The following is a 14,700-nucleotide window of genomic DNA, read 5'->3' on the forward strand; positions in this document are numbered from 1 at the left end:
CTTTTCTGATTCAATCTATTTAGAGTTCTGTAGAATTCTTGTATGTTTGTATGCATCTCTTGTTTAGGTTAGGGAAGTTTTCTTCTATGATTTTGTTGAAGATATTTACGGGTACTTTGGTCACTCTCTTGTATACCTATTATCCTTCGGTTTGATCTTCTCATGGATTTCCTGTATGTTTTGGACTAGTAGCTTTTTCCGTTTTACATTATCTTTGACAGTTGTGTTGATGTTTTTATGGAGTCTTCTGCTACTGAGATTCTCGGAGTCTTCTGCTACTGAGATTCTCTCTTCTATTTCTTGTATTCTGTTGGTGAGGCTTGCATCTGTGACTCCTGATCTCTTCCCTAGATTTCCTATCTCCAGGGTTGTCTCCCTTTGTGCTTTCTTTATTGTTTCTATTTCCATTTTTAACTCATGGATGGTTTTGTTCATTTCCTTCTCCTGTTTTCTATTTTTTCCAGTAGCTCTTTCAGGGATTTTTGTGTTTCCTCTTTAAGGTCTTCCAGTTGTTTACTTGTGTTGTCCTGTATTCCCTTAAGTTAGTTATTTATGACCTTCTTAAAGCCCTCCATCATCATGTTAAAATGTGATTTTAAATCTATATCTTGCTTTTCTGTTGTGTTTGGATATTCAGTGTTTGCTTTGTTGGAGAATTGGGCTCTAACAATGCCATGTATTCTTTGTTTCTGTTGCTTGGGTTCCTGCGCTTGCCTCTTGCCATCAGGTTGTCTCTGTTGCTACCTTGTCTTGCTGTTTCTGACAATGGCTTGACCATCCTGTAGGCCTATATATCAGGAGTGCTGTGGACCTGTTTTACTGTTTTCTTTCACCCAGTTATGGGAACAGTGTGTCCTGTTCTCAGACATGTAGTCATTCCTGTTGGCTGCCTTTCAGCAGTCCCTGTGTTTGTGAACCAGAAGGCCCTGCCACTACCTCTCCGACGTTTCTATGCACAGGGATCCTAGATGGCACAAGGTGTTTCCCTCTTGAGTCAGGACTGTGGGCAGAGAGTAGTCTCCTCTGATTTTCCAGGAGTGTCTGCCCCTCTGAAGGTTTAGCTCTCCAGATTTTAGACCAGGGAGCTGTTTGACTGTTCCTATCTTCCTGTGTCCAGAGGCACTATACAGTTTGCTCTTGGGCCAGGGATGTGAACAAAGGTGGACATGAGTGGCAGTCTCCCTGCCCTGCAGTCTCAGGATTGCCCACAGTTGTGGGCAATCTGCTCTCTCTCCCACAGGGTTTGGGAACAGGGAGCTGTGAGCCAGGATCAGCATGGTTCGGATGACAGCTAGAAACCAGAAGTATCCAGTCTCAGAGGAATTTTGACTTTGTGTGTCCTGAGTCTACCAGGCAGGTCACTTGGAACAGAAATATTGGTCTTACCTCTGGTCTTAGGCCTGAAGTCGCTCCTCGGGGCTGGTTTTCAGCTCTCCATGAGGGTAGCAACAAGTAGCCCCCCTACTGTTCTTGGGTCCCTCTGTGTAGGGGGCCCGATGACAATAGGCATTTTCCTCTAGAGTCAGAAATGAAGGCAGAGAGTATTCTCCTCTGGTTTCCCAGGAGTGTATGCCCCTCTGAAGGTCTAGTGTTCTCTCTCTCTCTCTCTCTCTCTCTCTCTCTCTCTCTGTCTCTCTCGGGATTTGGGTGTAGGGAGCTGTTTGATCGGTTCATTCAGATCTGGGCGCAATCTGGACCACTTATTTTCTTTTTTGATGATGAGACTACATGGACTTTTGCCTGCTAGGCAAATGATCTAATACCAAGCTAATTCAACACCTACTAGCCAGGGTTTGGTTTGTGGTAGTTAGGATCAAATGAAGGGCCTGTGAATTAGGCAAGTGTGCTCTCACTGAACTATATTCACAAGCATTTATTATATTCATTATTTCACTTATTCCATTTCTGCATAGCTTCATATGAGCGTTTTGTGAATATATGTGTATTCCTTTTTAATTTGTGAGTTTTTTCATGTTTTACATTTGCTTTCTAAACTATATTTGTATTATAATTTCTGTGATTATCAGAAGAGCTTCCCTGCCTATTTATGTATACAAAATATCCTGTAATTTACAAGAGCAAAGCCTGGTTTTCAGACCAAGTCCTTAACATATTGCATAGTGTATGGCATGATTCTACCTGAAATCTGAGTGGTTCTCCTCAGTTATACCTCTTTGTAGCTCTTCCAGAAGTCCCTACTTGAACATGTTTTAGGAAATCTAAATGTAGTCACATTAGCAAAGAATATTAAACACCACAAATACATATCCATTTTTTTCTTCTTTCTGACTAGCAATAAATACTAGGAAATTATTTTAAGATGTTGAACAGGTACAGTTACCCCAGCTCACAGAGAAGTATGTGATCTTTGGTTACTGAACCTAAAGTAGCTTCTTTTTTCCATGATTTTTCAACTATAGGCTGAGGTAGGCCAGAGGCAGATATGGTGTTTGGTAAGATGGGATAATTAACTGTGATTTTCAACTAGGATGGATGTATTTGCACACACCCCATCAAAGGCCATGGGTTATCATCATTTATTACTGCTGCATGCTTTCTTTTTTTTTATTTTCACATTCCAGATATTATTCTTTTCCCGGCCTACCCCTCCCAAACAGTTACACATCCCATATCTCCTCCTCCTTCCCTTGCCTCCACAAGGTTTACTCTACCCCACCCACCCCAACAGACCTCTAATCATTAATTAATTGAGACTGCTGGTCCTGCTACAATGTTTCCCTGCTCCTCAGCTTCCTCCATCTTTTCCCTAATTCAACCACAGAGTCAGAAGCTTCTGTTCATTGGTTGGGTGCTCTTATCTGCACTTACTTTTTCAGGTGCTTGTTGGGTATTTTGGTGGGCAGTAATGATAGCTTCCTTTTTTTGAATGCCCCATAGAATAAGTAATGGTGTCAGATCTAGGGTCCACCGCTTGAGTTGGATCCTACATTGGGCCTGTCATTGGACCTTCTTTTCCTCAGGCCCTTCTCCATTTCCATCTTGCATCTCTTTCAGACAGAAAGAAATATGGGGTTAGAGCTTTGACTGTGGAATAACAACCCCATCTCTCACTTGATGCCCCATCTTTCTGCTGGAGGTGAGTTTAATAAATTCCCTCTCACCACTGGAGGGCATTTTATCGAGGGTCACCCCTTTGGATCCCCGAGTCTCTCACTTGAAAGGTCTCTGGTATGTTCTAGAGTGTCCTCCCAACCTCATTCCTCCTGAGGTAGCCTGTTTCCATTCTTTCTGCTGGCTCCCAGGGCTTCAGTATTTCCCCCCACCCAATGACAGATCATGTTCCCCTCTTCCCCTATCTTCAATACCTTTCCCTCACCTGTCCTTCCCTCCCACTTTGTGCTTGCTTTCTTCTCTTCACCTCCAGAGTGGGTTTGAGCCATCCTTACTTGGGACCTTCAGTTTTTTTTTTTACCTTTTTGTGTTCTGTGGACTGTATTGTGGGTATTCTGTACCATTTTTGGCTAAAATCCACTTATTAGTGAGAACATACCATGCATGTTCTTTTGGATCTGAGTTAGTTCACTCAGGATAATATTTTCTACTTCCATCCATTTGCCTGCAAAACTCAGGATGTCCTTGTTCTTAATAGCTGAGTAGTATTCCACTGTGTAAATGAACGACATTTTCTGTATCCATTCTTCTGTTTTTGTTGTTTCCAGCTTGTGTCTATCACAGATAAGGCCACTACGAACATAGTGGAACATGTGCCCCTGTGGCAAGGTGGAGCATCTCTTGGGTATCTCCCTAAGAGTGGTAATTCTGGGTCTTTAGGAAGGTTTATTTCCAATTTTTTGAAGAACCACCATATTGATTTCCAGAGTGGTTGTACCAATTTGAAATATTACCAGCACTGGAAGAGTGTTCCTCCATCTCCACATCCATGTATCCTCATCTGAGGTTCTGACCTTAGCCAATCTTAATAGTGTAAGGTGGAATCTCAGGGTCAATTTAATTTTCATTTCTTGGATCACTAAGGATTTTGAACATTTCTTTAGGTGCTTATCACCCATTCAAGATCCCTCTGTTGTGAATTCTGAGTTTAGTTCTATACCCCATTTTTTGATTGTGTTATTTGTGGTATGGTGGTTAGCTTCTTGAGTTCTTCATGTATTTTTGGATCTTAGCCATCTATCAGATGTGGGGTTGAAGGTTTTTCCCAATATGTAGGATGCCAATTTTTTTCTTGACTCTGAGCTATGCCTACATAAGATTTCCAGTTTCACGAGGTCCCATTTATAAATTCTTAATCTTAGAGCATGAACCATTGGAGTTCTGTTTAGGTCATTTCCACCTGTGCCAATGAGTTCAGTGTTCCTTCATACTTTCTCTTCACTGTATCTGGATTTATTTTGAGGTTCTTGATCCACTTGCACTCTAGCTTTGTGTGTGGTTACAAATATGGATCTATTTTCATTTTTTACATACAGTTGGCCAGTTGGACCAGCAGCCTTTATTGAAGATGCTTTCTTCTTTTCACTGTATATTTTTGGATTCTTTGTTAAAGATCAAGTCTGGTAAGTTTATGGTTTTATTTCTGGGTCTTTGATTCTATTCCATTCATCAAGCTGTCTGATTCTGTATGAATACAATGCAGTTTTTATCACTATTGCTTTGTTGTATAGCTTGAGGCTAGGCATGGTAAATTTGCCCAGACATTCTTTTATTTTTAAGAATTGTTTTAGTTATTCTGTGGTTTTGCTTTTGCAGATGAATTTGAGAATTTCTCCATCTAAGAATACATCAAAACTGTCATTCGCCATGAAGAGGTAGCCTTCATCCCAGGGATGGAAGGTTGGTTCACTATATGAAAATCCATTAGCATATTCCATCATATAAACAAATGTAAAGAAAAAGTAAATTATCATCTCCTTAGATGCAGAAAAACATTTGACAGAATACAACATCACTTCATGTTAAAAGTATTGGAGAGATCAAGAATTTGAGGCCCTAGCCTAAGAAAATTACGTAACCTAAACATAAGAAAAGCAATTTACTACAAACCAGCAGCCAATACCAAATTAAATGGAGAGATACTTAAAGCACTCCTACTAAATCAGGGACAAGACAAAGAAGCCAACTCTCCCCATATCTATTCAATATAATACTTGAAGTTCTAGTTAGAAAAATAAAACCACAAATAGAGATCAAGAGGATACAAATTGTCAAAGGAGAAATAAAGGCATCACTATTTGCAGATGACAAGATAATTATATATATGACCCCAAAAATTCTATCATAAATAAACAAATCCAACAAAGTGGTCAAATGTAAAACTAACTCAAATAAATCATACAAATGAAATCAGGCTGAGAAAGAAATTAGGGAAACAGCTCCCTTCACAATAGCCACAGATAATATAAAATCTCTTGGGGTAACTCTAATCAAATAGGTAAAATATCTTTCTAATATGAACTTCAAATCTCTCAAGAAAAAGATCAGAGAAGATCTTAGAAAATGGAAATATTCCCCATGCCCATTGATTGGCAGAAATAACACAGGCAATCTACAGATTCAATGTTTCTAATTGCTGTTTTGGATATTTTTATTTACATTACAAATTTAATCCCCAACCCAACCACCTACCACTACCCACCTTCCTGCCCTGACATTCTCCTACACTGGGTGGGGGGTGTGTATAGCCTTGGCAGGAACAAGGGCTTTGCATTGCTTTGGTGCCCCAAAAGGCATTTCTGCTACTTATGCAGCTGGAGCCATGGGTCTATCTGTAGGAAGCGGCTAAAGATGGCTCCGACATCCGGTGGTCGTTGGTGATAAACACCTTCAATGCGCATGTGTTAGCATTTCTCTGGCAGTTATCAGACTGGAGTGATATTCATGCTAATAAGGTATTTCATACTCCACCAATCACCAGAGGACAAGTTTACAGCCACAGCCTGTCTTGTATTTAAGGCAAGTGCCTTTGTTTCCTGGGGTCCCCCGTATCAAGAAAGAGGTGTTCCTGCAATAAAGGCTGTTGAGAAGAATCCAACGGTGTTGCGTCTTCCTTGCTGGTCGAGGTGGGCGCTTCATCTATCCATTGTACTCTTTGGATAGTGGTTTAGTCCCTAGGAACTCTGGTTGGTTGTTATTGTTCTTGTTGAGTTGCAAACCCCTTCAGTTACTTCAATCTTTTCTCTAACTCATCCAATGGGGACCCTGTTCTCAGTTAAATGGTTTGCTGTGCGCTTTCGCCTATGTATTTGACATGCTCTGGTAGAGCCCCTCATGAGACAGCTATATCAGGTTCCTGTTAGCACGAACTTCTTGGCATGAACAACATTATCTGGGTTTGGTGACTGTAAGTTTTTGGGATGACTCCTCAGTTATGGCATCTCTGGATGGTCTTTCTATCAGTTGCTACTCCAAACTTTTCCTCTGTATCTCCTCCTATGAATATTTTTGTTCCCCCAAATAAAAAGTACTAAAGCATCTGCACTTTGTTCATTCTTCTTCTTGAAATTCATGTTGTCAGTGGATTGTATCTTGGGTAATCCAAACGTTTGTGCTAATACCCATATATAAGTGAATGTATCCCAGGTGTATGTTGGGTTACCTCACTCAGGATATTTTCTAATTCTATTCATTTGCCTATGAATTTCATGAAGTCATGTTTTTAATAGGTGAGTAGTACTCCTTCGTGTAGTTGTACCACAATTTCTGCATACATTCCTCCATTGAAAGACATCTGGGTTCTTTGGAAACAGATCACTGTATGGTTGTTTTTGTTATGGTTATGCTGGAATCTTGTCCTGAAATTGATGTTCCCTGTGAAGTTTAAGGGGGGAATGGTGTTGGTACCATGGTTAAAGCTGATGGCTTTGGTGATTTAACTATCTAGACATTCACCAGCTGAAACTGATGGCTTCTGGAAATTATCTCCTGCCCATAGGAACAGGGCCTTTTTTCTTTGACTCAGGATCTCTTTCTGGCCAAAGAAGAGGATCAGAGTTCCCTAATTCTTCATGAGTCACAGGGAAGAGATGATAAATAGAGGAGAGGAAAGGAAAGGAGAGGAGAGGAGAGGAGAGGAGAAGAGAAGACAAGAGAAGAGAAGAGAAGAGAGAAGGAAAGAAGAGAAGAGAAGAGAAGAGAAGGAAGAGTAGAGAAGAGAAAGTCATGTTCGCATAGACACACAGATACTGAATGAAGCAAAAAATTACTATACTGCCACTTTATTTTTGTTCTCAACTTTTATACCTTCTCATGATAATTGATAACATTGTTTTTGTAACCATTTTTGCATTCCATAAGTTCATGTCATATATCAATAATGCTTAAGAAGTTACAGCAAAACTGTTTACATCCTTTTCCATTAAGATTAGTACCTGATTAACTATTTGTTATCTATTTCTAGGTCCATAAATTCAGTATATGTTTAAAGCAATAATTTTTACCTCAGAAGTTAGTACAGTTTTGTCAGGAGACAAATCATCTATTTTAAATCTTATTATTTTGAAGTCTTATACAGATAAACTAGTTCGTCATTTATTTTCTGTCCTTGTACTTCCAATAAATTGCTCATTCCTGGTCTATGATGTTTAGTTACCAGATAGTGACAACATTCCTAACCTAGTATGAATGATTTCCTTGATTGTAAATATGTTTCAATATTGTTTCTTTTTCAAATGCTATTGCCCAATGACACTTGAAGGATAACAAAGTTCTATTTGCAGCTTTTATTTTATAGAGGGCTTGAGGTTATGTGTATCAATTTAGGAGTTCTAGAAAATCATTATCAAAAATTAGAAAATCGTCAATTCATCTAAATAGCATTACTACATGAAAGTATATTTCCCTGTTAATCTGCAGGAATTTTCCCCAATGTGGTGGGCTGATGCCCAGGAATCATTAGGCTATATAATAATAGCAGGAAAATCATATCAGTCGCTAGAACCACTCTTGGGATAAAGTCTCTGAGGACCCTGCTGCTCATAATAGAGCCATACAAAATGGTGGGCCATCTGCAGAAAACACTTACTTGGCATAGCTATCCCTGAATTAATTCTGAACCTGTTTTATTGTTGTGACTAGATAGTTGTAAATATTGAATTGGGGGTTTGTTTGCAGTTTCAAAGGTAGCTAGTCCATGATAATTGTGGTGGAGAGAATGGCATCAGGCAGGCAGGCAAGGTCCTCAGGCCAGAGGCTGACTGTTTACATATGATCTACAAGATATGTGCAGAAAGTAAGTGATACTGGACCTGGCCCAGTGATTCTGAAACCTGAAACCCATGCCTAATAACATTTCTCCACCAGCTGTGCTACACTTATTTTAATAAGCCATATCTCCAAGGTCTTTCCCAAAGACTTATAGTAACTGTGGACCAAATCCTTCAAATAATTAGGCACATAAGGTCCATTCTCATATAAACCACTATAAGGCCCAATTATAAGTAAGTGGTTAGTTTCACAGGACACTGCCAGGATCTCTGCATAGCAGGGCATTCTCAAAGTATCTGCTGCATGTCTATGCCAGTATTTGACACTGTCATTCTTTTCTGTGCTCATTCTATTGTTTTAGACATCTAAGAAATGGGAAGTGGTTTGGATTTAGGTTTTTTTTTAAAAACTTTTAGACTTAATCAAGAATAACACATGTTAAAAACAGGCCTATTAACTTTACGATAACCAGAAAAGCTTTAATAATAAAAAGTAATTTATGGGTGTCACTTATATTTTTACCCTCACAATTTCTAAATGACTTTTTTTTAGTTATAGGGCTTAAATAATGGATAAGAATGAAGAATCCACCTTGGGTGACCTAGTTTTTAACAAAGTTGAAAGGTTGAAGATTCGCATAAGCAGGAAATGAAAATATGATGGCTTGATGTGTACATGACTAACTTTTTACGTTTATTATTTTAAAAAACTTTACACATTTATTTAATTTGCATTAAATTCTTATGCTCCTACAAATTATTACATGACCTCAATTTTTCTTAATGTTATGACATATTCTTTATTATTACATATTTATAAACACAGCCTGCTAGCTTTATTCAATGCTGCACAAAGAAAATCACAGAGACTGGATGGTGGACCCCAGCCCAGAGCTGGGATTTAAGGCAGAAGCCATGGCAAAATACAGTCATGGATTAGCTGAACCAAAGAGAAATACTAAGACATTGGGGCATGGCTTCCTGAGAAGTTGCCTTCAGAGCTAAGGATGAACAGCTGACAACTTGCAGCAACATTTCCAATACCTTCTCACAGGCACAGCAGTCTGCCTTGGTCATCTCAACCTAGAGCTAGCCTTCCTGTGATCACTCTCCCATATGCCAACATTTAAACAGGACATGGGACTGCTAGACCCCACTCTTCTGCCTGCTTGCACTGAGGGCCATGCGGCATCAGTGCACATGCTGCCAGCTGCAGCTTAGCTCCACACTGCAGCATAATAAACAAAACATAGCATAAGTATCAAATCAGAGGCACAGAATCCTCAGTGTTTTTTTTTTTTTCTATATTCAGCCCCTTCCTTTATGTAAAAGAATCAGCTTGGACTGCAGTGTTCTAAACTAAACTTTATGGAGGAAAAAAGTACAGGAAACTCCAGGTAGTAAGACAAATATCTAGCCCTCCACACCTCACTCACATCCAAAGACACTTCAGGCAAAGGAGTTCTGACACCCTCAAAATCACTGTGATCCCTGTCCCAGAGAAACAGAACCTCCCACCCTACCAGAGAAACAGACTTTCTTCTTTTGGTTCACTAAGGAGCAGAGTTGACCTTAGCACAGCCCACTCTGCCCATATTGAGAGATAGCTTGACACCCCCCAGCAGGAGTTCTGACACCTCCAGACTCCCAGAGAAGACTCTTCAAACATGCCTCCCACACCAAAAGACAAACTGACCCAAGGAGGCTCACCTTAACCAGGCTTACAGAAGGGACAAGCTCCAGTCAGAGACAACAAGGCCCATTAGCACCAGAGATAACCTGATGGTTAGAGGCAAATCAAAGAAAATAAGCAACTGAAACCAGCACCATTTGGAAACATTAGAACCTGACTCTCTTAACATGGATGGATACCCAACATGCATGAAAAGCAGGACTTTGATCTGAATCCCATTTTATGAAGATTATAGGGGGACTTGAGGAGGACATAAATAACTCCCTTAACGACATATACAAGAACAAAGGTAAACAAGTAGAAGCCCTTAGAAGGTGCACATAAATCCCTTAAAAAATTAAAAGAAAAGTTATCAGTCAGGTAAAGGAATTGAACAAAACTGTCCAGGATCTAAAAATGGAAATAGAAATGATAAAAAAACACAAAGAAAGACAACCCAGGAGATAGATATACTAGGAAAGAGATGAGGAGTCATAGATGAGGGCATAACCAAGAGAATATAAGAGATAGAAAAGAGAATCTCAGGTGTAGAAGATAACATAGAATACATTAAGACAACAATCAAAGAAAATACACAGTTTAAATAGTTCCTAACCCAAAACATCCAGGAAATTCAGGACAAAATGAAACGACCAAACTTCAGAATAAGAGGAATAGAAGAAAGTAAAGATTTTCCATTCAAAAGGACAGAAAACAACTTCAATTAAGTTACAGAAAACTTCCCAATATTAAAAAAAGGGATGTCCATAAACCTACAACAATCCTACAAAATTTCAAAGAGATTGGACCAGAAAAGAAATTCCTCCAGTCACATAATAATGAAAACACCAAATGCACAGAACAAAGAAAGAATATTAAAAGCTGTAAGGGAAAAAGGTCAAGTAACATATAAAGGCAAACCTATCAAAATAGCTTCTCAACAGAGACTCTAAATGTCAGAGGCTCTTGGATAGATGTCATACAGACCATCAGTGAACACTAATGCCAGCCTAAGCAACAGTACCCAGAAAAACTTAAAATTAACTATAGATGAAGAAACCAAAAAAAATTCCATGACAAAACAAGTTTTAAGTAATATCTTTCCAATACACCAGCCCCAGTGAGGATAATAGAAGAGGAATACCACCCCCATACACCCAAGACAAAATAAAAAAATCTTCTTACAACAAACCCAAAAGAAGAGAAGCACACAAACATAATTCCACATCTAACAACAAAAATAACAGTACAATCAATGGTCTTTAATGTCTCTCAACATCACTGGACTGTATTCCAGAATAAAAAGACATAGAATAGCATAATAGATACAAAAATAGGACCCAGCATAATACTATGTATAGGAAAAACACCTTAGTGACAAAGACAGAAATGACCTCAAAGTAAAAGCCTGGTAAAAAAATGTCCAAGTTAATGATCCGAAGAACCAGGTCATGTAGCCATTCTAATATTCAATAAAATAGATTTTCAAGCAAAAGGTAGTAAAAAATAAGGAAGGACAGTACATACTGATCAAAGAAAAAATCCACAAAGTTGAACTCTCAATTATGCACATCCATCTCAAAAATGCAAGAAAAACAACATTTGTAAAAGAAATGATACCAAATCCCAAAGAACACATTGAAGTATGTCTCATAGTAGGAGACTTCAACACCCACTCTTACCAATAGATCATGGAAAGAGATACTAAATTGAGAATCAGTGAAACTAAGAGAAGTTTTTAAGCAAATGGATTTAACAGATATCTGCAGAAATTTTGATCCTAAAATAAAGAAATAAGTCTTCTCAGCATCTCAAAATACCTTCTCAAAAATTGACCATATAATTGGTCACAAAATAGGTCTCCACAGATAGAGAGAGATTTAAATTATCCCATGTATCCTATTAGATCACCATGGGATAAGGCTGGTCTTTAATAATGACTAAAAGAACAAAAATCCCACATATTCATGGAAACTGAATGACTCATTACTCAATAATAACTTGGTCAGGAAAGAAGTAAAGAAAAAAATAAAAGACTTTTTAGAACTTAACAAAAACAAAGGCACAGCATACCCACAATTATGGGACACAAAAATACAGTGCCAAGAGGATATCTCATAGCCTTGAGTGCCTTCATAAAGTAATTGGAGTCAGCCTACTCTAGCAGTTTAAACCATATATCTAAAAGCTGAAGAATAAAAAGAATAAAATATAAACAAGAAGAATAAATGGCAGGAAATAATGAAATTCAGAGCAGTAATAAACCAAGAAGAGACAAAGAGAGCTATACAATTATTCAACAAAACTAAGCTACTTTTCAGAGAAAATCAACAAGATAGATAAACACTTATCCAGACTAACCAGAGAGCACAGAGGCATTATCCAGATTAGCAAATTCAGAAAGGAAAAGGGAGAATTAACAAAAGAAACTGAAGAAATTTAAAAAATCATCAAAACCTATGACAAAAAAACTATACTCAAAAAACAGAAAAATCTAGATGAAAAGGAAGATTTTCTAGAGATACCAATTACTAAAGTTAAATCAGGAACATTAAAACAATCTGAACAGTCCCTTAACTCCTAAAGAAAAAGAAGAAGTCATAAGAAGTATCCAACGCGCCCCCCCCCCAAAGAAAAAGCATAGAACATAATGGTTTTAGTGCAGAATTCTATCAGACATTCAAAGAAGACTTAGTACCAATAAATCTCAAACTATCCCATAAAATAGAAACAGAAGTAACACTACCCAATTCTTTCTATGACGACTCATTTACTATGTTGGAGCACTATACTCAGGAGTGGTATAGCTGAGTCCTCAGGTAGTGCTATGTCCAATTTTCTGAGTAGCCAACAGTGTTTGTACCATCTTGCAATCCCACCAACGATGGAGGAGTGTTCCTCTTTCTGCACATCCTCACCAGCATCTGTTGTCACCTGAGATTTTCATCTTAGCCATTCTGATTGTTGTGTGAGAGAATCTGAGTTGTTTTGATTTGTATTTCCCTGATGACTAAGGATGGTGAACATTTCTTTAGGTACTTCTTAGCCATTTGATTTTCCTTGGCTAAGAATTTTTTGTTTAGATCTGCACCCATTTTTAATAGGGTTATTTGGCTCCCTTGAGTCTAGATTTTTGAGTTCTTTGTATATATTGGACAACAGCCCTATATCAGATGTAGGATTGGTAACGATCTTTTCCCAATCTGAAGATGGCCATTATGTTCTACTGACAATATCCTTCGTTTTACAGAGCTTTGCAGTTTTAGGAGGACCCATTTGTTGATTATTGACCAGGAAATTTTCCCCAGTGCCCTTATATTCACATGGCTTTTACCCACATTTTCATCTATTAGTTTGATTGTATTTCATTTTATGTGAGGTCCTTTATCCACTTGGATGTGAGTTTTGTACAGTGCAAAAAGAATGGATTGATTTGCATTCTTCTAGGTGCTGAACTCCAGTTGAACCAGCATCATTTGTTGAAAACGCTATCTTTTTTCCACGGCATGGTTTTAGCTCCTTTGTCAAAGAGCAAGTGACCACAGATGTGTGGATAATTTCTGGGTCTTTAATTCTATGCCATTGACCTACCTGCCTGTCTCTGTACCACTACCAAACAGTTTTTATCATGATTGCTCTGTAATACAGCTTGACGTTAGGGATGGTGATTTCTCCAGAATTTTGTTTATTTTTGAGAATAGTTTTAACTTTGCTGGGTTTTTTGTTATGCCGTATGAATTGGCAAATTGCTCTTTCTAACTCTATGAAGAATTTTGTTGAAATATTGATAGGGATTTCATTCAATCTGTAGATTATTTTGGCCATTTTTACTATATAAATCCTGTTAATCCATGAGCATTGGAGATATTTCTATCTTCTGAAATCTCCTTCAGTTTTTTTCAGAAAAAAAGAAACTTCAAGTTCTTGCCATACACATCTTTCACTTGCTTGGTTAGAGTCACACTGAGGTATTTTACATTATTTGTGATTATTGTAAAGGGTGTCATTTCCTTAATTTCTTTTTTGGCCTGTTTATCCTTTGAGTAAAGGAAAGCTACTGATTTGCTTGAGTTAATTTTATATCCAGCCACTTTGCTGAAGCAGTTTTTCAGGGTAGGAGTTCTCTGGTGGTACTTTAGGGGTCAGGTAACTATACTATCATATCATATGCAAATAGTAGTATTTTGACTTCCTACTTTCAATTTGTATCCCTTTGACCTCCTTTCATTGTCTGATTGCTCTGGCTAGGAATTCAAGTACTATATTCAATAAGTAGAGAGAGAGTGGGCAGCCTTGTCTAGTCACTGATTTTAGTGAAATTGCTTCAAGTTTCTCTGCATTCAGTTTGATGTTAGCTGCTGTTTTGCTGTATATGGCCTTTACTATTTTTAAGTATGGGCACTGACTTCCTGACCTTTCCAAGACTTTAACATGAGGGGTGTTGAATTTTGTCAATGCTTTCTCAGTATCTAGTGAGACAATCATGTGGTTTTTTTTAATTTGAGTTTGTTTCCATACTAGATTACATTGATGGATTTCCATTCATTTAACCATCACTGCATCCCTGGGATTATGACTACTTGATTATGATGGATGATTGCTTTGATGTGTTCTTGGATTTGCTTTGCAACAAGTTTATAGAGAATTTTTTGACAATATTCATAAGGGAAATTGGTTTGAAGTTTTCTTTTTTGCTGGGTCTTTTTGTGGTTTAGGTATAAGTGTAATTGAGGTTTCATAGAAAGAATTGGATAGTGTTCCTGCTGTTTCTATTTTGTGGAATACTTTGGGCAGTATTACTACTATGTCTTCTACGAAGGTCTGATAGAATTTTTCACTGAACCCATC

At 38.1% G+C, this 14,700-nt stretch overlaps 1 protein-coding gene across 14 annotated transcripts in view; it reads left to right on the forward strand.

Annotated features, from left to right (window-relative positions):
* The window catches only part of LOC148004034 (LINE-1 retrotransposable element ORF2 protein-like), a 151,590-nt gene that overhangs the window by 47,464 nt on the left and 89,426 nt on the right, over positions 1-14,700 (forward strand). For 2 of the 14 annotated variants that reach the window (XR_015627141.1, XM_087564021.1), the window contains exon 2: positions 4,729-4,812. The exons of 11 other annotated variants lie outside the window; for them this stretch is intronic. The gene's annotated coding sequence lies outside the window, so the exon portion shown is untranslated. Of the gene's footprint in view, positions 1-4,448; positions 4,536-4,728; positions 4,813-14,700 lie in introns of all 14 variants that reach the window. One more of the 14 variants, XM_087564022.1, reaches the window with a different exon arrangement.

Source organism: Rattus norvegicus, chromosome 8 (assembly GCF_021556685.1).
Source record: "Rattus norvegicus strain SHRSP/BbbUtx chromosome 8, alternate assembly SHRSP_T2T, whole genome shotgun sequence".
Taxonomy (NCBI): domain Eukaryota; kingdom Metazoa; phylum Chordata; class Mammalia; order Rodentia; family Muridae; genus Rattus; species Rattus norvegicus.